Source organism: Gossypium hirsutum, chromosome A05, assembly GCF_007990345.1.
Source record: "Gossypium hirsutum isolate 1008001.06 chromosome A05, Gossypium_hirsutum_v2.1, whole genome shotgun sequence".
Taxonomy (NCBI): Eukaryota; Viridiplantae; Streptophyta; class Magnoliopsida; order Malvales; family Malvaceae; genus Gossypium; species Gossypium hirsutum.
The window spans coordinates 90,410,845-90,434,942 of NC_053428.1; positions in this window are offsets into that span (position 1 = coordinate 90,410,845).

Below are 24,098 nucleotides of genomic sequence, written 5' to 3' on the forward strand. Positions count from 1 at the left end.
TCTAATTGAGAAAATAAGCTTACCAGGATGCATCAAATTTTGTTAACTTTTCTTGGGATTAAAACCCTTTGATAAGCTCCATGTTCCATTCAGTCTCATCCGTCACTAAAAGATCACCGACCTTTATGTCTTCTAGACTAGGTAACGAAATTGATTCAATGAGGAAATTATCATCATTAAAAAGTTGCGGGACTCTAAGCACCCTAATATCCCACCCGTTGCCTCCTTTCATTGGCACCTCTTATTTAATAGACCCTTAGTTTCAAAAAGCCTCTACCAAACAAAAGAAACATTAGCCCCTTTAGATAACTCAAGAAAACTATAGTTAGGGAAATATTTAGCTTTAAAGAAATGGTTAATGAAAGAATCACAACAAGAAACCAACCTAGCCACCTATGTACCAAGCATCGTCGAATTTTAAAATCCCATACCATCAAACTTCTTTGGTGTGCATTGCTGGATTTGGAGCCGTAAGTATAGTATATTCATTTGTGAACGTGTAATTCTTTTTCAAACAAATTGGTTAACAAAATAATTCATGGATTACATAATATACTTTATATTATGTTCGCATGTGGTTTTTTGCATAGAAAGTAAAATAGAAACAAATATTGACTCATTGGTTGTCTAATGTTTAAACTAATAGTAAGAGGTATTATGTGGTCAGATCATAATAGGGAAAGACATCTTATATTAGGAGACGAACCTAAACATGTCCTTAATTTAATTGGAACTGAGATAACTAATTGAAATACTAATATATCATTTATCAAGTCCAATTAGGGAGATGCATTGTCTTGGGCATCAAAGCAAATGACTCCTAGAAGATAGAGGCACAGATGTGACTGACTGGATTGGCAATACATCGGACTGGACCAAAAAAGAATAGATGAATCCATTTATAGAATTATTCACTTGTGACATTCAAAGTGTGGCATACCTGAATCCTTAGTTGATGGCATATTATGTATGCATGACTCGTATACTTTGATGTAAGTAAATACCTAAGGTTAAATAGATATGGAACTAAATGTTGGTGCATTGGGTATATGACTTGTAACATCCCAATTTTGGGCCTAGTTGGAATAGTGGTTTTGGGACCATAAATCTAAGGTCATAAAATTTATTTTGATATTCTTTTGAGGTCTGTAGCATGATAATAGCATTGTGTAAAAATTTTGTTAATAAACTTTATCGTTTGAATGCTTAATTTGTAAAAAAAGGACTAAATTGCGTAAAATGCTAATGTTGTGTTTTATTAGGTAAAAATGTTAAAAAGCTATAGAACTTAAAAGTTGAGGTCCTTAATGAGTAAATAGGCCATTATATGTGTGAATGGATGTACATGCAGAAGAAAAGTCAAAAAGTCAAAGTTGGTAAGGTTGGTATTTGATGACAAAAGCTAAATGAATAAAATAAAGAAAAAGGGTCATCTTTCTTCTCCATCTTGTCTCCATCGAATATTGAAGAAGAAAATCCTCCATGGAAGCTTAAAATTTTCAGCACAATAAACCTCCTACATGTAAGTCATTTTCATGTTAGTTTTTGATGTTTTTGAGATCCTTGAAGCACGATATAACTATTTCTACCATTATTTTGAGCTAAGGTTTATGTTAAAAAATTTATCTATGTGTGTCATGCATGTATTTTGATGATTAACGGAGGAATATGGAAGTTTGGTGTTAGATGAACAGCTTTTTCTAAGTGATTTTTTTGAAAACACCTAAAAGGACTTGTTTGTAAAACGTGTAAACATAGATGTTAAAAAAGTAATTAGATGAAAAATGTGGGTTGCTATAAGAGTGAATGTGAATCATCTAGGCTTGGGTAACCAAGAAAATTGACACATTTCATTTTACGAGCATAGGGGCTAAATTGCAATAATATGAAAGTTTAGGGGCAAAATGTAATTTTGCCAAAATATGATTTATGGGCTATTTTGAATAATGTGGTAACTAAATAAGAGAAATTTGTTATTATAGAACAAGAAAAACGAAGTTTGGGCCTAGACCGGGGAAAGAGCAAAATCTTGGACTAAATTGAATTGATTGTCCATATTTTTTTACTGAGGTAAGTTTGTGTGGAATTGATACAGCATTTTATTATGTATTTACCATTTAATGTTGCATGAATTGTATAATTGTCTTTGTGAATATTATTGTCGTTGTCCGACAAAGAATTTAGGTGATAAAAGCCAGTTGAACGTTAGGAATACTTAAGGTACAAATATCATGACATTTAGGTTGATGAGATCCCGTATAAGACCATATTTGGGATATGACATCGGCATCATTATGTGTTATCATGTAAGACCATATCTGGGATATGGCATTGGTATGAGATTTCGTATAAGACCATGTCTGGGACATGGCGTCGAAATGAGATTTTGTACAAGACCATATCTGGAATATGACATCAATGTGAGATCTCATGTAAGACCACGTCTAGGACATGGCATTGGCATCTTAATGAGTGTATGATAATCCCGAGTAGCCTTAGTATTCCAAGTGGTTCAACGGGTAGTCCAAGGATTTATCAAAGAAATGACGTGATATGATTCTGTTGAAAAGGTACAAGTATGTACGCTAAGCTCGCAGTTATTGAGATTAAGAAATGATAGGACTTCGGTAAGATGAAAACAAAGGAATTATGATCTTAAGTTCTATTGAACATTATATAAATTTAATAAGACAGGATTTGCCTACAATGATAATTGAGAAAGAGATAATTTAAGTCATGCTGTGTATGTGTACGAAAGTGCATACTCTTATTGCTTATTATTTATATGCAAACTTACTAAGCTTTATGCTTACTTCCTCTCTTTTCCATTTTCTTATAGTATCGCCATGCTAGCTTGGGGATCAAAGTATATCGGAGGCATGTTTACACTATCGATTGGATTATTTGGGTATAGTTAGTATCAACATTTTGAGTATGACATGTATAGGGAGTTGGTCTTTTTGTTATATGTCATATTGGTCTAGCCAAATGTGTTGGCTTATAATGATAGTTGATTCATTTTGTGTATGGCCATGAGATATGGCTCATAATGGATATTGGGTTTTAAATCTATTTATCTATGTATGTATGTGCCAATTCCATAAAGATATAGCCTATGGTTATTGATGATTGAGTGTTGATGAACGTCATGTGTGTGTATAAGATGGTATGAAAATGCATGCATGCAAGTCTAAGAAATATTGCTTATTTATATATGTGTGTTGGTAAGATTTGATAGATCATAATAGCGAGTCGTAAACAAGTATAATATGAGGAGAAGATGTCATGCATAAACTATGTTTATGAGTGTTTAAGCATCATTGAAACCATATATGTATTTGAACAAATAAAGTTGGCAATTGGCTTGGAAAATAGCCTTAAAGTTGTCCACACGGGTACATACACGGGTGTGTGTCTATGCCGTGTGTGACACACGGTCTACCCCATGGGCGTGTGGTCTAGCCGTGTGTTCCCTGCACCCTAATTAATGCAAAACAGAATGCCCAATAGTAAAAACACAGGTAGGGACACGGCCGTGTGTCTCGGCCGTCTGAGGGACTCGTCCTCAGGACATAGGCATGTGCCGAGGCCGTGTGAAGTCTCCACCTGATTTTAAAATTTATTTCGCCATACGGCCTAGCACACGGGGGTGTGACTTGGCCATGTGACACTATTTTACTGGTGCTATCATAATTAGGGAGTTACACGGGTTGAGGACACGGGTTTGTGTGACCACACGGCCTACCCACACGAGCGTGTGACTCTCCAAAATAAGAAAATTATCTATGTCTTCCAAATATCCTCAAAGTTCTTGGTTTAGTCTCGAATCATTCCCAATGTGTGTTTTGGGCATCGTGGGCCCGTATAAAGGACGGTTTACACATGTATGGATCAATTTTGTTAAAATGAAAATTTTATGGTCTAGTTTTTGTTTATCGTGTATGTTTAAGTCTGGTAACGCCTCAAACCCTGGCATTGGATACGAGTAAGTGGTGTTACATTTAGTGATACCAGAGCTACGGTTTAGTCGATTCTCAGATTAACATAGCTAGTGTTCGTGTCTATCTATACTTGCCATAGATACATTGTGATAGTGTGACGACTCCTGACTTTTTTAAATTTTGTTTTTATATAGTAATGGATCCCAATCGAGTTGACGCCGACAACGTAGAAAGTAATGCCTCTGCTCTCACTGAAGGGACAGTGCCGCAAGAGAGTAGACCTCCCACAGTTAGTCAGGGAGGAGAAGAAGGGGCTCGTGAAGCTTTTCTTCATATGATGGATGCCTGTTACACGGAGTTCGATCGGATGAACCTGAATGCTCAACCCCCTCCACCCCCGCCTATCCTTCAGCCTATTCTTGTAGCACCCCAAGGTATGGATTTTATGAGATCGAATAGACCCCTAGTGGATAAAATTCAAAAGCAAGGAGCCAAAAATTTTTGAGCTAACACCGATGATGATCTAGAACGAACAGAGTTTTGGCTCGAAAACACCATCTGGGTTTTTGAGGAATTTTCATGCACACCGAAAGAATGCATGAAATGTGTTGTATCACTACTTAGAGATTCGACTTACCACTGGTGGAAGACACTTGTCTCGATTGTACCGAGGGAGAGGGTAACATGAGAATTTTTCCAAGAGGAGTTTCGGAAAAAGCATATCAGTCAGAGATTTATAGATCAGAAAAGAAAAGAGTTCCTTGAGTTAAAGTGTAACAGCCTGATTTAAACCCTAATCAGAACGATAGTTTTGGGACCACAAATTTGAGTCAAAAAATATTTTAAAATTATATTCTATGTTTATTTTGTTGGAATTTATATCTATGAAATTTTCATGACTTAATTTTGTTGTTTAAGTATCCGATTAAATAAAAGGGCTTAATCGCGTAAAATGAAAATTTAGTGGTTATTTCTAAAAAGGTCCGAATTGCTATTGGCTTTATAAATGGAAGCCTTAACTTGTATTTAGACCATGGGTTAAAGGTGTGTACGGCTATAACCTTAGAAAATGTGTTAAGTTTATTTATTATTAAAGGGAAAAATTGTAAAATGGTTAGTAATAATATGCATAATAAAACATAAAAAGCTTATTATATGGTTTTCTATCATCATCTTCAACACCGAAACATAAATAAGTAGAAAAGAAAAAGAAAACCTAGTACAACCATCTTCCAAGCTTAATTCAAGGTTCGTTCTTAGTCAGTTTTTGATAATTTTTATGTTTTTGAGATCGTTGCTTCGAGTATTACAAAACCCATGCTTTAATTTTTGATTTTGATGAATATTTTGAGTTGTGCCATTGTTTATAGCTTGTGATTTTTGTTCTTTCATGATGAAAAATGAAAGATATTCTTTAGTTTAATATGTTTTGTATTGGAGTTTTTGATGATTTTGAGTAATTAGGACTAAATTGTAAAAATAATAATTTGAGGGACTAAAAAGTGAAATAAATGAAATATATGGACTTGTATGGTAATGGGTAAGATTCGGCCAAACATGAGTACTTTGAAATTTTGCATATTTTGTGTATTGTGCAATAGGGACTAAATTGTAAAAGTTGTAAATGTTAGGGGTAAAATGGTAATTTTCCTATTTATGTGTTTTTGGACTAAATTGAATGAAAATATGTTTGAATGAGCTTAATTTGAATATGTTTAGATCAAGAACCAAAGAAATTGGATTTGGATTGGGGAAAAACAAAAGTTGTTGACTAGCTGTCCGATTCCGTTTTGTATCGTCCGGGGTAAGTTTTTAAGCAAATGGCTGTGTTTAATTGTAGATAAATGTTAAATATATATGCTGGTTTGAAAAGCATGAATGCATATGTGTTATTACCGAATGAGAATAAGCTTAGTAATTATGTTCAAGCATTCATTTCGACCGAGTTACGACGTCTGAAAGCCCCGTATGAACCTTAGGAATAGTTAGGATACATATGTCATGACATAGGATTCCGATATATGTGTAGGAGTAAGACCATGGCATCGATATGTGTTTACGAGTAAGTCCCTGTTTGGGACCGTGGTATCGATATGTGACTACCTGTAAGACCACGTCTGGGACGTTGGCATTGTACGACTTGTGCGATTATCCGAGTGTCCTATCCAATTCCGAATGGTTCATCGGGCAAAGGTAAATTGTGTACGAGTGTGTGATACAAGTTAAACGACTAGGTATGAATTAGTTTGTTGGTTATTAATGATAAAGTAAGTTTGTACTTGATATTGTTTTATTCGTGTGTAATTGATGACAATGAATTTAAGTGAGGTTGGTACATGTATTTGGCTTTGTGATTATATAAGTTGAGTATCATGAAATGATTCATAATTATGTACAAGTGTGTGATTATGTATAATTGGCATTGTTGGTGATATATATATATGATACTATGATGTGATTTTCGAGCTTATGTATAAAAGTATATGCAGGCATGATTATATTATAACTAGTTTTTTTGGGGAAGTTGATTATTAATATGCTTAAATGGTCATGTGAGTATTTGGCCAAATTAGAAGTGTAAGTACTTGTTGTGATAACTTGATTCTTGAACTTGTGTATAACAGTATAAGTGTATTCGATAGTGTAAAGACAATTTGGTTGGAAAATTGAATGATAATAAGACAATTTGGTTATTTGACCATTCGGCCAAGATAATGTTCATGTGCGAATGTATACATATGAATATATTTGCAAATTATAAGTTGAGACTAAATGGTTTATAGTTACTATAAATATTGGTCAGCGTAATTGAGTTGAATATTTTGTTAGGTTAATTATTTGCTTATGACTTACTAAGCTATAATAGCTTACTATGTGTAGATTTGTTTTCTATTTTATAGATTTTGAAATCAAGTTACAAGCTCAAGGATCGTCAGCAAAACTTATCACACTATCTACTATTTTGGGTACCTCTATAAGTTAAATTCGAATTATGGCATGTATAGGCTGAAAGGTGCTTTGAAATGATGAATTTTGGTTGTGTATAAAGTCATGCGAAGCTAATTAATAAGTTTGAATTTAATTATGCTAGATATAGTCTATATTAATTATGGTTATAAGTTGCATGTTGAGTATGCTTATTACATGAGGTAAATGTTGCATGTATAGACAATGAGTAATGGCTTTGAAAGGTTTGTGGTTGATTCGACTATGATAATTCATAGATGAAATATACTTATGAACTTAATAAACATGTTTTAAATAAGGTAATATTTATGGTTTGGTATCTTTAGATGTAAGATTAGGTTTAAAAAGTGTTAAAGCTCATAGTGATATATTTGTTACTTAGGATGTAAATGTACGAATGGTGTGTGGATGATTGTTTCCAGAATTAGATAGTTAATCTATATGAATGATGTATATTGTCCAATTGTATTTCGGCATATATGTTCATGCAAATTGAGAAATGGTTTATATATGATTCATTGAGTAGGAACGTAATATATAAAATGAACATAGCATACATTTGGGATATAATTAAAATCTTGCTTATGCACTTGCATCTAATTATGATTGTGGATGTGATGGCGTGATACGCATAAACTTGGAAAAGTATACTATTATATTGACTATATAGAAAAATAAATATTTGAGTCTTCATCAGTGTGGTTATATCTATTATACTTTAAATGCGACTTGACACATGGGTATATGCAAATATGCTTGGGTTTACATGTAGGGTAAGATAGGTAACTTACTTACGGTAAAGATGTTGTCTAATGTAATAAATGCATGTGATTATATATATATATTCTTACTAGTCATTTATACGCTTGCAAATTTGTATAAATAATTTATGATAGTCGACTAGACTAGAAAATGAAATGAGTTTGTTTATATCTGAAAGTTTGATATTACTTGGTATTAATGTGTAGAATTTATGAGGTTCGTATAGATTACTATACTAGTGCCGTATATATGAAATTGTTGTGGTAATATGTTTTATATTGTTACATGTGAACGATATGTCCAAATATACAAATGACATGAAATGTTCAAATTAAGAGTTGAATTAGCTTATGATTTAAATCATAGTTAACTTTCAAGACATATTCATGTGATTATATAAAATACTTTTATTTAATTGTTCGGTCTGTGTTTTATTCTATAATGCCTTATGACCCTATTCCGGCAACGGATACGGGTTAGGGGTGTTACATGAAGCAAGGTAGAATGACCGTAACTGAATACGAGCGTGAATTAGTGAGAATCAGCAAATTCGCTCGGGAATGCCTGTCAATCGAAGCCATTATGTACATGAGATTTGAGAACGGATTAAACGAAGACATTTGGATGTTTGTTCGTATGCTTGAGCTGAAGGAGTTCGTTATACTCGTTGAAAGTGCTTGTAAGGCCGAGGAACTAGCCAAAGAGAATAGAAAGGCCGAGTTTGAGCTAGAGATTCAAAGAAAAGATCTATGGGCAAGTCATTTCAGTCCAGATCAAAGAAGTTGAGAGACTTTTATCCTCGTTCCAATGCTTTTGTTGAGTTTTCAAATAGAAATAGAGGTAAACAGTATTCGGGTACTAAGGCCCAGACCACCTCAATTGCTAGTGTTGGTAATGCTCGACCGAGTAGACCAGAATGTCCCCAATGTTGTAGATGTCACTTCGGTAAGTGTCGAGGGAGTTACAGGACTTGTTTCAAGTGTGATTCGTAGACCACTTTATTGGAGGTGCCCCGAGATGGCAGGAAAGGAGAGATACCAAAGCTCAAGTTAGGTAACACTGCTAGTTGAGGTAGACTGCAGAAAAATCTGGGTAGTGGAGCGATCAGTAAGAATGCCACTAGAGAATCTATTGTGAAACCCGAGGGTAGAGCTCCTGTAAGGAAGTACGCCATTCGCGCTCGCGAAGAAGCTTCATCCCTAGATGTGATTACGGGTACATTTTTTATCAATGATGCTACTGTTATTGCCTTGATTGATCTGAGATCTACCCATTCCTATATTTGTATGAAATTGATGTTTAGGATGAGCATGTTTGTTGAATCAACTGAATTTGTGATAAAAGTTTCAAACCTATTAGGTAAATACGTGTTAGTTGATAAAGTATGTAAGAATTGTCCTTTGATGATTAGAGGTCACTATTTTCCGACTAACCTTATGCTTTTACCATTTGATGAGTTTAACATAATTCTTGGTATGGATTGGTTAACTGCTCATGATGTAGTAGTAAATTGTGGAAGAAAATTTATTGAACTAAAATGTGTAAATGGTGATGTTCTTCGGGTTGAATCAAATGAATTGGATAGCTTGCTTGTAGTGATTTCTTCTATGTCAGCTCAGAAGTGTATAAGGAAAGGTTATAAAGCTTATCTTGCTTTTTTGTTGAATACAAGAGACTTGGAGTTGAAGATTGAGTCAGTGCCGGTAGTTTGTGTGTATCCGGACATGTTTCTAGAGGAGTTGCCCAGATTGCCTCCAACTAGGAAAATTGAATTTGGTGTTGATCTAGTTCTGGGTATGGCACCTATTTCTATTACTCCATATAGGATGGCTTCGACTGAGTTAAGGGAGTTGAAAACCCAATTGCAAGATTTGACGGATAAAGGTTTCGTGAGACCTAGTTTTTCAACATGGGGTGTACCGGTTTTATTTGTGAAGAAGAAAGATGGTTCGATGAGACTATGCATTGACTATAGACAACTTAACAAGGTGACGATAAAGAATAAGTACCTCTTACCGAGGATAGATGATTTATTTGATCAACTGAAGGGAGCCACAATATTTTTCAAGATAGATTTGAGGTCTGGTTATTATCAGTTGAGAGTTAAGGACTCGGACATATCGAAAACCACATTTCAGATGAGGTATGGTCACTATGAATTTTTGGTAATGCCTTTTGGCCTAACGAATGCTCCTGCGATTTTAATAGATTTAATGAACCGAATTTTTTGACCTTATTTAGATAAATTTGTTGTAGTGTTTATTAATGATATCTTGATTTATTCTCGTGATGAGTCTGATTATACCAATCACTTAAGAACTTTTTGCAAATTTTGAGAGATAAGCAATGTATGCTAAGTTTAGCAAAAGTGAGTTTTGGCTCAGAGAAGTCAGATTTTTGGGGTATATTGTGTCAGGTGATGGGATCCGAGTTGATCTGAGTAAAATTTCAGCCATTGTTGATTGGAAACCGCTGAAGAACGTATTCGAGGTTAAAAGCTTTTTGGGCTTAGCTGGCTATTACAGACAATTTGTTAAAGGATTCTCTATGATTGCTACTCTGATAAAAAAGTTGTTACAGAAAGATTCCAAGTTCGAATGGTCAGAAAAGTGCCAACAGAGTTTTAAGAAATTAAAAGCGTTGTTAACTAAGACTCTGGTGTTAGTGCAACCCAAGTCGGGGAAAGAATTTGTGGTTTACAGTGATGCATCCTTAAATGGATTGGGTTGTGTGCTTATACAAGAAGGAAAAGTGATAGCCTATGCTTCGAGGCAATTGAAACCATACGTGAAAAATTATTCGACACATGATCTAGAGCTAGCTGCCATTGTATTTATGTTAAAGATTTGGAGACATCACTTGTATGGTGAGAAGTGTCGAGTATTCACTGATCACAAAAGTCTAAAGTACTTGGTGACTCGAAAGGATTTGAACCTAAGGAAACAAATATGGCTAGAGTTTATAAAAGATTATGAGCTAGTGATTGACTATCACCTGGGAGAGGCAACGTGGTCGCCGATGCCTTGAGTAGGAAATCCTTATTTGACTTGAGAGCTATGAATACTCAGTTGACTGTATCCGATGATGGTTTGATACTCGCGAAGTTGAGAGCTAGACCAATGTTTCTCTAAGAGATATGTGAAGCTCAGAAAGGTGACAGTGATTTGCAAACCAAAAGAGCTCAATGTGTGTCGGGTATTAAATCAAATTTTCTAATTGGTTCAAATGGTTGTTTGATGTTCCAAGATAAGGTCTGTGTACCTAGAGATAACGAGCTTATTGGGAAAATTCTTCACGAGGCATATAGTAGTTGTATGTCGATCCATCCAGGTAGTACCAAGATGTATAATGACTTGAAGAGATTGTATTGGTGGTCAGGTATGAAAACAGACATCTCAGAGTTTGTTTCAATATGCTTAATTTGTCAGCAAGTGAAAGCCGAGCACCAAGTACCTTCGGTTTACTTCAGCTGTGATGGTTCCTGAGTGGAAATGGAATCGAATTACTCTGGATTTTGTGACGGGATTGTCGTTGTCACCGATAAAGAAAGATAATGTATGGGTCGTAGTTGATCAATTAACGAAATCGACTCACTTTATTTCAGTATGTACCGACTACTCACTTGATGAGCTAGCTGAGTTGTATGTTTCTGAAATTGTGAGACTTCATAGAGTACCTTTGTTGATTATTTTGTATAGGGATCTGAGATTTACACCGTGATTTTAGAAAAAGCTACAAGAATCATTAGGTACAAAGTTGAATTTTAGTACCGCTTTCCATCCACAAAATGATGGTTAGTCAGAGAGAGTAATACAGATGCTTAAAGACATGCTTCGGTGTTATGTTCTTGAATTTCAAGGTAGTTGGGAAAAATACTTGCCCTTGGTGGAATTTACCTATAATAATAGTTTTCAGTCAAGCTTGAAAATGCACCTTATGAGGCATTTTATGGGTGTAAGTGCCGAACACTATTAGATTGGACTGAGCTCAGAGAGAATCAAATTCATGGGGTCGACTTAGTCAAAGAAATCGCAGAGAAGGAAAAAGTGATTCAAGATTGCTTGAAAGTGGCTTCAGATAGACGGAAATCCTACGCGGATTTGAAACGGAAAGAGATTGAGTTTCAAGTCGGCAATAACGTATTCTTGAAAGTATCTCCGTGGAAGAAAGTTCTTAGATTTGGCCAGAAAGGCAAGTTAAGTCCGCGTTTTATTGGACCGTACGACATTACCAAAAGGATAGAGCCGATAGCATATCAGTTGGCTTTGCCCTCTGAATTGGAAAAGATCCACGATGTGTTCCTTGTGTCTATGTTGCACTGTTACCGTTCTGACCCTCACACGTGATTTCACCTACAAAGGTGGAGATACGACCAAATATGAGTTATGGTGAGGAACCGGTTAGAATTTTAGCTCGTGAGGTCAAACAATTAAGAAATAAAAGTATTGCCATTGTAAAAGTGTTATGGAAATGACTTGGGGTTTAAGAGGCCACATGGGAACCCGAGGAAACAATGAGAGCACAATACCCAAACCTCTTTACCGCTAAGATTTTCGGGGACGAAAATCCCTATAGGGGGAGAGTTGTAACATCCCGATTTTGGGCCAAGTTGGAATAGTGGTTTCGGGACCACAAATTTGAGAACATAAAATTTATTTTAATATTATTTTTTGGTCTACAACATGATAATAAGATTGTGTAAAAATTTTGTTAAGAAACTTTATCGTTTGAATGCTTAATTTGTAAAAAAAAGGACTAAATCGCGTAAAGTGCTAAAGTTCTATTTTATTAGGTAAATATGTAAAATAGCTATAGAACTTCAAAGTTTAGGTCCTTAATGAGTAAATAGGCCATTATATGTGTGAATGGATGTACATGGAGAAGAAAAGTCAAAAAGTCAAAGATGGTAGGGTTGGTATTTGATGACAATAGCTAAATAAATAAAAAAACACGGTCATCATTCTTCTCCATCTTGTCTCCACTAAAAATTGAAGAAGAAAATCCTCCATGGAAGCTTAAAATTTTCAACACAATAAACCCCCTACATGTAAGTCATTTTGGTGTTAGTTTTTGATGTTTTTGAGATCATTGAAGCATGATATAACTATTTCTACCATTATTTTGAGCTAAGGTTTATGTTAAAAAATTTACCCATGTGTGTCATACATGTATTTTGATGATTAACGGAGGAATATGGAAGTTTGGTGTTAGATGAACAGCTTTTTCTAAGTGATTTTTATGAAAACACCTAAAAGGACTTGTTTGTAAAATGTGTAAAAATAGATGTTAAAAATGTGATTTGATGAAAAATGTGGGCTGCTATAAGAGTGAATCTGAATTGGCTATGCTTGGGTAACCAAGAAAATGGACACATTTCATTTTACAAGCCTAGGGGCTAAATTGCAATTATGTGAAAGTTTAAGGGCAAAATGTAATTTTTTCAAAATATAATTTATGGGCAGTTTTGGATAATGTGGTAACTCAATAAGTGAAATTTTCTATTATAGAATAAGAAAAACAGAGTCTGGGCCTAGACCAGGGAAAGAGCAAAATCTTGGACTAAATTGAATTGATTGTCCATATTTTTGTACCGAGGTAAGTTTGTGTGGAATTGATACAGTATTTTATTATGTATTTATCATTTAATGTTGCATGAATTGTATAATTGGCTTCATGAATATTATTGATGTTGTCCGACAAAGAATTGAGGTGATGAAAGCCAGTTGAACGTTAGGAATACTTAAGGTACAAATATCATGACATTTAGGTTGATGAGATCCCGTATAAGACCATATCTGGGATATGGCATCGACATCATTATGTGTTATCGTGTAAGACCATATCTGGGATATGGCGTTGATATGAGATTTCATATAAGACCACGTCTGGGACATGGCGTCAAAATGAGATTTTGGATAGGACCATATATGGAATATGGCATCGATGTGAGATCCCATGTAAGACCACATCTGGGACATGGCATCGGCATCTTAATGTGTGTATTATAATCCTGAGTATCCTTAGTATTCCAAGTGGTTCAACGGGTAGTCCAAGGATTTATCAAAGAAATGACGTGGTATGATCATGTTGAAAAGTTACAGGTATGTACACTAAGCTCGTAGTTATTAAGATTAAGAAATGAAAAGACTTCGGTAAGATGAAAACGAAGGAACTTAAGTTCTATTGAACATTATGTAAATTGAGTGAGATAGGATTTGGCTACAATGATAATTGAGAATGAGATAATTTAAGTCATGTTGTGTATGTGTATGAAAGTGCATACTCTTATTACTCATTAATTACATGCAAACTTACTAAGCTTTATGCTTACTCCCTCTCTCTTCCATTTTCTTATAGTATTGTCAAGCTAGCTCGGGGATCAAAGTATGTCGGAGGCATGTTTACACTATCACTTGGATTATTTGGGTATAGTTAGTATCAACATTTTGAGTATGGCATTTATAGGGACTTGGTCTTTTTGTTATATGTCATATTGGTCTAGCCAAATGTGTTGGCTTATAATGATAGTTGATTCATTTTGTGTATGGCCATGAGATATGGCTCATAATGAATATTGGGTTGTAAATCTTTTCATCTATGTATGTATGTGCCAATTCCATAAAGATATAGCCTATGGTTATTGATGATTGAGTGCTAATAAACGTCATGTGTGTGTATAAGATGGTATGAAAATGCATGCATGCAAGTCTAAGAAATATTGCTTATTTATATATGTGTGCTGGTAAGATTTGATTGATCATAATAGCGAGTCTTAAACAAGTATAATGTGAGGAGAAGCTGTCATGCATAAACTATGTTTATGAGTTTTTAAATATCATTGAAACCATATATGTTTTTGAACAAATAAAGTTGGCAATTGGCTTGGAAAATAGCCTTAAAGTTGTCTACACGGATAGACACACGAGCGTGTGTCTAGGCCGTGTGTGACACACGGTCTACGTCATGGGCGTGTGGTCAGGCCATGTGTGCCCTGCACCCTAATTAATGCAAAACATAAAGCCCAATAGTAAAAACACAGGTAGGGACACGGCCGTGTGTCTCGGCTGTGTGAGGGATACGTCCTCAGGACATGGGCATGTGCCCAGGCTATGTGAAGTTTGCACCTAATTTTGGAATTTAATTCGCCACACGGCCTAGTACACGGATGTGTGACTTGGCCGTGTGACACTATTTTGGTGATGATATCATAGTCAGAGAGTTACACGGGCTGAGGACACGGGCGTGTCCCAGGCCACACAAGCCTGTGTGACCACACGGACGATGCATATGGGCGTGTGTGACCACATGGCCTACCCACACGGGCGTGTGATTTTCCAAAAGAAGAAAATTATCTAAGTCTTCCAAATATTCTCAAAGTTCTCGGTTTAGTTTCGAACCATTCCCAACATATGTTTTGTGCCTCGTAGGCCCATATAAAAGACAGTTTACACATGTACGGATCAATTTGGTTTAATTGAAAATTTTATGGCCCAGTTTTTGTTGACCATGTATGTTTAAGTCTGGTAACGCCTCGAACCCTGATCCAGCATTGGGTATGGGTAAGGGGTGTTACACGACTTCTATTGTATGTAACATCATGCACAATATTGAAATTCATAACCCCTGATGTAACACCTTAAACCCGGCCTAGAAGTTAGGCCTGAATCTGGTGTGTCACATTGAAGTGTTTTTCAAAAACCATGTTCTCGTTGAAAACCCTTCTTACTATTTAAAACCTCTGGCCATTTTCAAACTTGTGAAACGTTCATTCCCTTAAAACCTTACTTGCTGCGGAAGCTTAATTTTAAACAGTTGCGAAAGCGTGATATTTTGAAAACCAAGAGTTGTTTTGGAAACCCGCGTCCTACTTCTAACAGATATTAAGCATACTAAATAAATTTCCCAAATAAAAAATTAAGAAATAAAGAGGCCTTAATACAACCAAAACCAAAAACCAAAGTGCTTAACTAAATAAACGAAATAGAAAAACATGTGCAGTTGTGTGGTTGTCTCTGAGTCCCTCTACGACACCAATCCACCTAACGCTGGGGATTACCTGCACAATTAATAAATGGGGTGAGTTTATGAAAACCCAGTATGTAATCCCCTCATAAACTAAAACAGTTAGTAAACAGACATAATTCAGAATCAGTCTGGGCTGGAGCCTATTACAGAATCAGTATCATATGCAGATATGCAGACAGATTACCAGCCCAATCTAACCAACACACCACCTGTACGAACTAGCACACCATGTGGGGATAAAATCGACCCACCCAGCCAACACACCAAGCTTAGCATCGATTGTGGTACTAAGTCAACAGGTCGGCTCAACGCCGTAGACAGGACAACACATAGCCGTAAACATCGCAGCAACACTGCCAGATAACAGGACAGCTGGAAGCCGTAAGCAAAATGGCGCAATGGCACAAAGCCTTCGATAACTGCATTATGTTAGGCATATAGCCCTCAACTAGAGTAACATAACTGGAACATAGCCCTAGGTAAATGTGATAAACAAAGAGTCGTCAATATTAATATATTCGCACATAGCCTTAGGCAAATACGTTTGGTACACAGCCATAATCAGGTTGGCATACAGCCATATGTAGGTTGGCGCAAAGCCATAATCAAAATAATTGGCTTTAAGCCATCGGTAGCTGTATCATGTTAGGAACATAGCCATCAACGATGGTAATATAGTCGACACACAGTCTCAGTTAAATATGATCGACACAGAGTCGTCTATAATTATATATTGGGCTTAAAAGCCACCGGTGGATCCACGGTCATCAAGAAACGATGCGATCCTTAATCGGTGGATCCACAATCATCAAGTAACCATACAATCCTCAATTGATGGATCCACGGTCTTCAAGCAAACGTGCGATCCTCAATTTCTTCCTCTGTTTCATAATCCCCACCAATGTGCAACATAATATTATATGAATGCAGCAAATATACACACAGCATACAAAATCATACAAATCACAATCACAACAGTCCAATCACAATCATACATTCTCAGTCAAAACATAGTCAAATCAATCAAACTGTATTATCAGTGAGTCATATACCCTAGAGGGGCAGAACAGTCTTTTTACCAATTAGGGTATTTTGGTCATTTCACCCTACAAGGGTGTTTGGGTAAATCTACAAACTAAGGGTATTTTGGTAATTTTACAAACCAACGGTATTTCTATAATTTTTTAAAGTCAAGGGTATTTCTATAATTTTCAAAATCAAGGGTATTTTGGTAATTTTCCAAATCAGGGGTATTTTGGTAATTTCACAAATCTAGGATATTTTGGTAATTTTACAAACTAGGGGTATTTTGGTAATTTTGCTAATCGATGGTATTTTGGTAATTTTGTAAACCAAGGGTGTTTCAATAATTCTACCCTATAGGGGCATTTCAGTAATTCTATCCTATAGGGGCATTTCAGTAATACTAGCCTACAGATATGATATTCACATAGTCCAATCCAATATTTACTACATAATTATACAATTTATCCACTTGGGCCCATGGGCTTATTGGGCCCACATGACCCATCTCGACCCAAAGCAACCTAAGCCCACGAGAGCACTCATGATGGCCTCAACCATTACATCAAAGCTCCCACACGTGTGCTCGCATGCTCGTGTGGCTACCATCGCCGTGTGGCTGGTATTTCAGCATTCTGGCATTTGTCGTTCTACAGCTAGAGTAGTGCAAAATACACACCTGTTTATGAGAATGTGCCGAAGTCCACGATCACTAGCCTTGGCACATCCTGCATTCAGTCCTAATCCCTTTTTCCCCTTACAACTCATCTGGTTCGCTCTATTTAAAGCCAGCTTCTGGCCAATTCTCATGTTAGCTTCCCGATGTGGTATTACTTTCAACCATTAGGAAAATTCCTTATTTTTTTATGACCACTTCAACCACAGAGTTCCAGTCCAACTCCACCACCTACACATCTCAAATAGCAAAATAAATACCCCATTGCGCATCCCAAGACTTGAACCTTAGACCTCATAGTTACACAACACGCCACCTTGCCACTACACCACAAGCCTCTTTGTGTGTCATATTTTATCCTCAATTAATTATAAGGCACATGTGCTAACGTCTAGATTCCTTTAAAAGAAAAACCAAAATAAATTGCAAGAGCCAAGACTTGAACCCAAGCTCCCTTGCAACCTTAATGACGCCACAACCAATAGACCACATGCTTTATAGCGTCATTATTTACCACAATAATTTAAAAGGCCTTCATCCAAGCACCCAGGGTTTTATTCACTTAAAACCAAAATTTTTGCTCAAGCCTAGGTTTGAACCCAAGATTTCTCCAACACTTCTCAAGGCCATAAACCACCAAAGCAGACATTTAATTGTGTCATTTCCTTGCACAATTAAATGCTTATATTCAACCTCCTTACGGACCCTCACTCAAGGCCCAATACTTCTAGGCCCAAATTCGGGGCGTTACAATTCTACCCTCTTAAAGAAATTTCATCCTCAAAATTTCAAACTATCTGAACAAGCGCTTAGTTCAATCTACACGACTACGCTCCCGGTGCACACTTTAGTTCCAAAGTACACTAATATACTTTTAACTTAATCTCAAAACCTCTCACACCCAACCAAAAATCTAACAACATAAGCAAATAGATATTTACCATAGATGCATACAATTTCTATATTCAAACATCACATCCAACAAAACACACCTGACTTAAAAGGAACTATGCAATCCCAAACCCGATGCTCATTAGACTCGCATCTGAGACAGGCTCCTGACTTCCTCCAGCATTCACCCGGATGGCGCCTTTTGCAATGCTCGCAAGCAGAAAAGTTCAGGCGCGTCTTAACGCATTTCACAAAACGAGGCTCCTGCTTCAGAGGACTGTGATTCCTCTTCCTGAAGCACTCCAAGCGTCTAGCCTAAAGTGTTTCACCATACGCCTTAACTCTTGCCTCAAACACTTGTTCTAGCACTTCCCTTACCAACCGGGTTAGTGCCTACATACCAAGCTCCGGGTTATTGTTACCCGAAGTTGGCAGACTTACCTTGACTACAGTTTCCTGAACCATCTCATGTTCTAGGGAGACGGGCAACTCCTTGTGACCTTCATTGCCTTCGGAATCCATCCCAATACTGTTGCTAACTTAAAAAAAATCTGATTTCCAGAACATATACTGAATAAATACAAAATCTAACTTTAAGTACAGTTTAACAAAAAACTTACGGATTCAGCCCCGGAGACTCGGTAACCACACTTCCAGAAAAATATTCAGAAAAACATTTCAAATACTTCAAATCTTTTCAAACCTTTTTGAAACAATTCTTTCGGAGATCCAATATTAAAACCCATTCCACAGCCGAGTTTTGTAACTTGGCTCTGATACCACTAAATGTAACACCCCAAACCCGACCTAGAAGTAGGCCCGAATCTAGCGTGTCACATTGAATTATTTTTTGAAAACCATGTTCTCATTGAAAACCCTTCTTACTATTTAAAACCTCTGGCCATTTTAAAACTTGTGAAATGTTAATTCCCTTAAAGCCTTACTTGCTGCGGAAGCTTAATTTTAAACAGTTGCGGAAACATGATATTTTGAAAACCAAGTGTTGTTTTGGAAAACCGCGTCCTACTTCTAAGTGATATTAAGCATACTAAATAAATTTCCTAAATAAAAAGTTGAGAAAATAAAGAGGCCTTAATACAACCCAAATCAAAACCCAAAGTGCTTAACTAAATAAATGAAATAGAAAAACATGTGCAGTTGTGTGGTTGTCTTCGAGTTCCTCAATGACACTGGTCCACCTAACGCTAATCATTACTTGCACAGTTAATAAACGGAGTGCATTTATGAAAACTCAATGTGTAATCCCCTCCTAAACTAAAACAGTTAGTAAACAAACATAATTCAGAATCAGTCTAGGCAAGAGCCCATTACAGAATCAGTATCATATGCAGATATGCAGATAGATTACCAGCCCAATCTAACCAGCACACCACCCGTACCAACCAGCACACCATGTGGGGATAAAATCAACCCACCCAGCCAACACACCAAGCTTAGCACCGATTGCAGCTCAATGCCGTAGATAGGACAACACATAGCTGTAAACATCGCAACAACGCTGCCAGATAATAGGACGGCTGAAAGCCGTAAGCAAAATCTCACAATGGCACAAAGCCATCGGTAACTGCATTATGTTAGGCATATAGCCCTTAACTAGATTAACAGAACTGGCACACAGCCCTAAGTAAATGTGATCTACACAGTGTCGTCAATATTCATATTTTGGCACATAGCCTTAGGCAAATACGTTTGGCACACAACCATAATCAAGTTGGGACAGAGCCATATGTAGGTTGGCGCAAAGCCATAATTAGAATAATTGGCTTTAAGCCATCGATAGCTGTATCATGTTAGGCACATAGCTATCAGCAATGGTAATATAGTTGGTACACAGCCTCAGGTAAATATGATCGACATATAGTCATCAATAATCATATATTGAGTTAAAATCCATCGGTGGATCTACGGTCATTAAGCAACCATGCAATCCTTAATCGGTGGATCGACGGTCGTCAAGCAACCATGCGATCCTCAATTTCTTCGTCCATTTCATAATCCCCACCCATGTGCAACATAATTTTATATGAATGCAGCAAATATACACATGGCAAACAAAATCATAGAAATCACAGTCACAACAGTCTAATCACGGTCATACATTCTCAGTAAAAACATAGTCAAATCAATTAAATTGTATTATCAATGAGTCATATACCCTAGAGCGATAGAATGGTCTTTTTACCAATTAGGGTATTTTAGTCATTTCACCCTACAAGGGTGTTTGCATAAATCTACAAACCAAGGGTATTTCGCTAATTTTGCAAATCAATGGTATTTTTGTAATTTTTGGAAGTTAAGGTATTTCTGTAATTTTGTAAATCAGGGGTATTTTTGTAATTTTCCAAATCAAGGGTATTTCAGTAATTTTCCAAATTAGGGGTATTTTGGTAATTTTACAAAGCAAGGGTATTTCGATAATTTCAAAAATTAGGGGTATTTTGGTAAATTTACAAACCAGGGGTATTTCGGTAATTTTTCTAATCGAGGGTATTTTGGTAATTTTGTAAACCATGGGTATTCAGTAATTTTGTAAACCAAGGGTATTTCAGTAATTCTACCCTACAGGGGCATTTCAGTAATTCTACCCTACAAGGGTATTTCAGTAATACTAGCCAACAAATATGAGATTCACATAGTCCAATCCAATATTTACTACATAATCATAGGCCCATTGGGTCAACGTGGCCCATCCCGTCCCAAAGCAACCTAAGCCCACGAGAGCACTCATGATGGCCTCAACCATTACGTCAAAGCTCCCACACATGCGCTCGCACGCTCGTGTGGCTGCCATCGTTGTGTGGCCAGCATTTCGACATTCCGGCATTTGCCGTTCTACAGCTAGAGTAGTGCAAAATACACACCTGTTTATGAGAACACACCGAAGTCCCCAATCACTAGCCTTGGCACATCCTGCATTTAGTCTTAATCCCTTTTTCCCCTTCCAACTCATCTCGTTCACTCTATTTAAAGCCAGCTTCTTGCCAATTCTCATGTTAGCTTCCCGATGTGGGATTACTTTCAACCATTAGGAAAATTTCTTATTTTTTTATGACCACTTCAACCACAGAGTTCCAGTCCAACTCCACCTCCTACACAGCTCAAATAGCAAAATAAATACCCCATTGCGCATCCCAAGACTTGAACCTTAGACCTCACAGTTACATAACACACCACCTTGCCACTACACCACAAGGCTCTTTGTGTGTCATATTTTATCCTCAATTAATTATAAGGCATATGTGCTAACATCCAGATTCCTTTAAAAGAAAAACCAAAATAAATTGCAAGAGCCAAGACTTGAACCCAAGCTCCCTTGCAACCTTAATGACGCCACAACCACTAGACCACATGCTTTATTGTGTCATTTATTTACCATAATAATTTAAAAGGCCTTCATCCAAGCACCCAGGGTTTTATTCACTTAAAACCAAAATTTTTGCTAAAGCCCCGATTTGAACCCAAGATTTCTCCTACACTTCTCAGGGCCATAAACCACCAAAGCAGACATTTAATTGTGTCATTTCCTTGCACAATTAAATGCTTATATACAACCTCCTTACGGACCCACACTCAAGGCCCAATACTTCTAGGCCCAAATTCGAGGCATTACACGAGATCTGGGTAAATGGTATCCTCTCATTGGCATTACATGATTGATGAAAAGTAAATATGGTCATGAGTTGTTCATCTTTGTGATGAATGACTGAAATATTATTTGATAGTAATTAACTTTTCATGAACGAAGAGTAATGATTCCCATGAGATAAAATAAGATCATATTTGGAGAACAAATTTATCCTGACGTGAACCTCGTATGCGGTTAAGATTACGAGTCACGATTTAAGTTTTTTGATCTTTCTAAATAAGATCAAACTCAAAAAATGATAAAATGGTAGGAATAAAAGAAAGATAACAAAGAAAATGGTAAAGGGATATAACTTTCGAACTCAGAACTAATCTTAAAAATGAACCTACACTGTATAACAACGAGACATAGTTTTTATAAAGATAATTAACGTTTCGAAAAAGTTTGGATAATTGAAGAAAATTTGTGACCCACTATTTATATCTAAAATAAGAACCAATAGTATAAGAGTGATCGCCACACTTTGGAAATAAAAAGGGTGGAAGTGATAAGATCAAATAAGATTTGAACACCAAAAGATAAGTCTTGAGAAGTTCAGATTTAGTTCTTAAAGAACAAAGATAAACTCTCAAAATATATTGATGTAAAAAATTGTAGAAAGTTACAAATGAGCAAACCATTTCTAGAAAACTAAGGCAAACGAATGGCCACAAATTGGCCAATTAAATTTGTCTTCTAGAATGTACCAAACATGAACCTAATAATGGATGAATCTTCAAAATACATTGGATTCAACTAAATGGTCAAATGCCTTCTTTATGAACATCCATGCATGTTGAATGGTCAAATCCCCTCTTTTATGAATGTCCATGCATCCCTTTTTAAAAGATTTTCATGCATCTTAAGTATTCGTCCCCTTTGGAAATGCTTGAATATATATGTACATCTCATTTGCTAACGTATTTTCTAGATTCAAAGTGCAGTAATGAAATTCATACATGAAAAAGGCAAGTTCATCCTCCCTTTTAGGTGCATGTGCTTGGATGTTCTTCCCTCGTTGTATCATTAATGAAAATTCAAGTGCATAGCCCCTTACTGTTCATACATTATATTGCCAACCAAACAGCCACATGATTCTCCCTTGTTGCACTGTCCATTAATACATGAACTCTTATGACTTAAGTTATCTTCAATGCATGAATTTGAAGTAGAAGCATAAAGGTCACATTGATTCATGATGGCTGTTCAATGTACTTGAAAATAACTATAAAAGGACTCATTATTGGACTACCAAAACACATGAATAAAGATAAAAACATAAGACATGATAAACACACTAGAAGGCTATGATACTTAATTAACGAAATGAAAGTAAACATGTTGTGGACACAAAATAAGCATGATAAGAATAAAGCACAAACTAGAATAAAATATGAAACATGAGAAACAAAATATTAAAAACAGCCATAAATAAATTAAATGAAACTTGAAGCTCAAATAGCTAAATGGTGGGATGTTGTGGCACAAATAGCTATATTCCCCGATGTTATGGCCCAAATAGCTGTGTCTAAGGATGTTTCATCTTGCATTTAGGTTTCCCATGTTGGGCCTTAATAATTGGGTTAAGTCCATGAATGACTCCCTTAGGCCCAACACCTTTAAAGTAAGGTCCATTAAGCTCCATGAATTTAACAAAAGGTTTATTTGGCCCATTAAATCTTGGCATAGTTTAGATGTAGAATTGGATCTTAGCCCAATCCAAAGTCCACAGGGTTATATAATCACATGATATTGTCATGCTCACATTATACCTTAAAGAGATTAAGCATATCTTTTGAGGGTGACACACTTATGAAAATGTCATTGGACGAGCACTAATCGAGTTGCTTTCATAATGTTATGTCATTAGGGAGGGCTCAGAAATGATACTATAGTGGAATTAATTCGTGACTAAATAACTTTTTAATTAATATGTGAAAAGCTAGAACTTAATTATAAACTGTTTGATTTATAATTGCATATGTCCAATCGATCCCTTCACTAGCTCATTGAAACCAGAAATGAATTGCATGTAGAATCAAATAAACAGAAAATGGGTGAAAATGGTAAAGTTAAAGAAATGGAAAACATTTGAAAATGAACGTGGTTTTCTCAAAATGGAAATTACTTGGAAATTAATTTGTGGTTTTTTAATTATTATTTAATT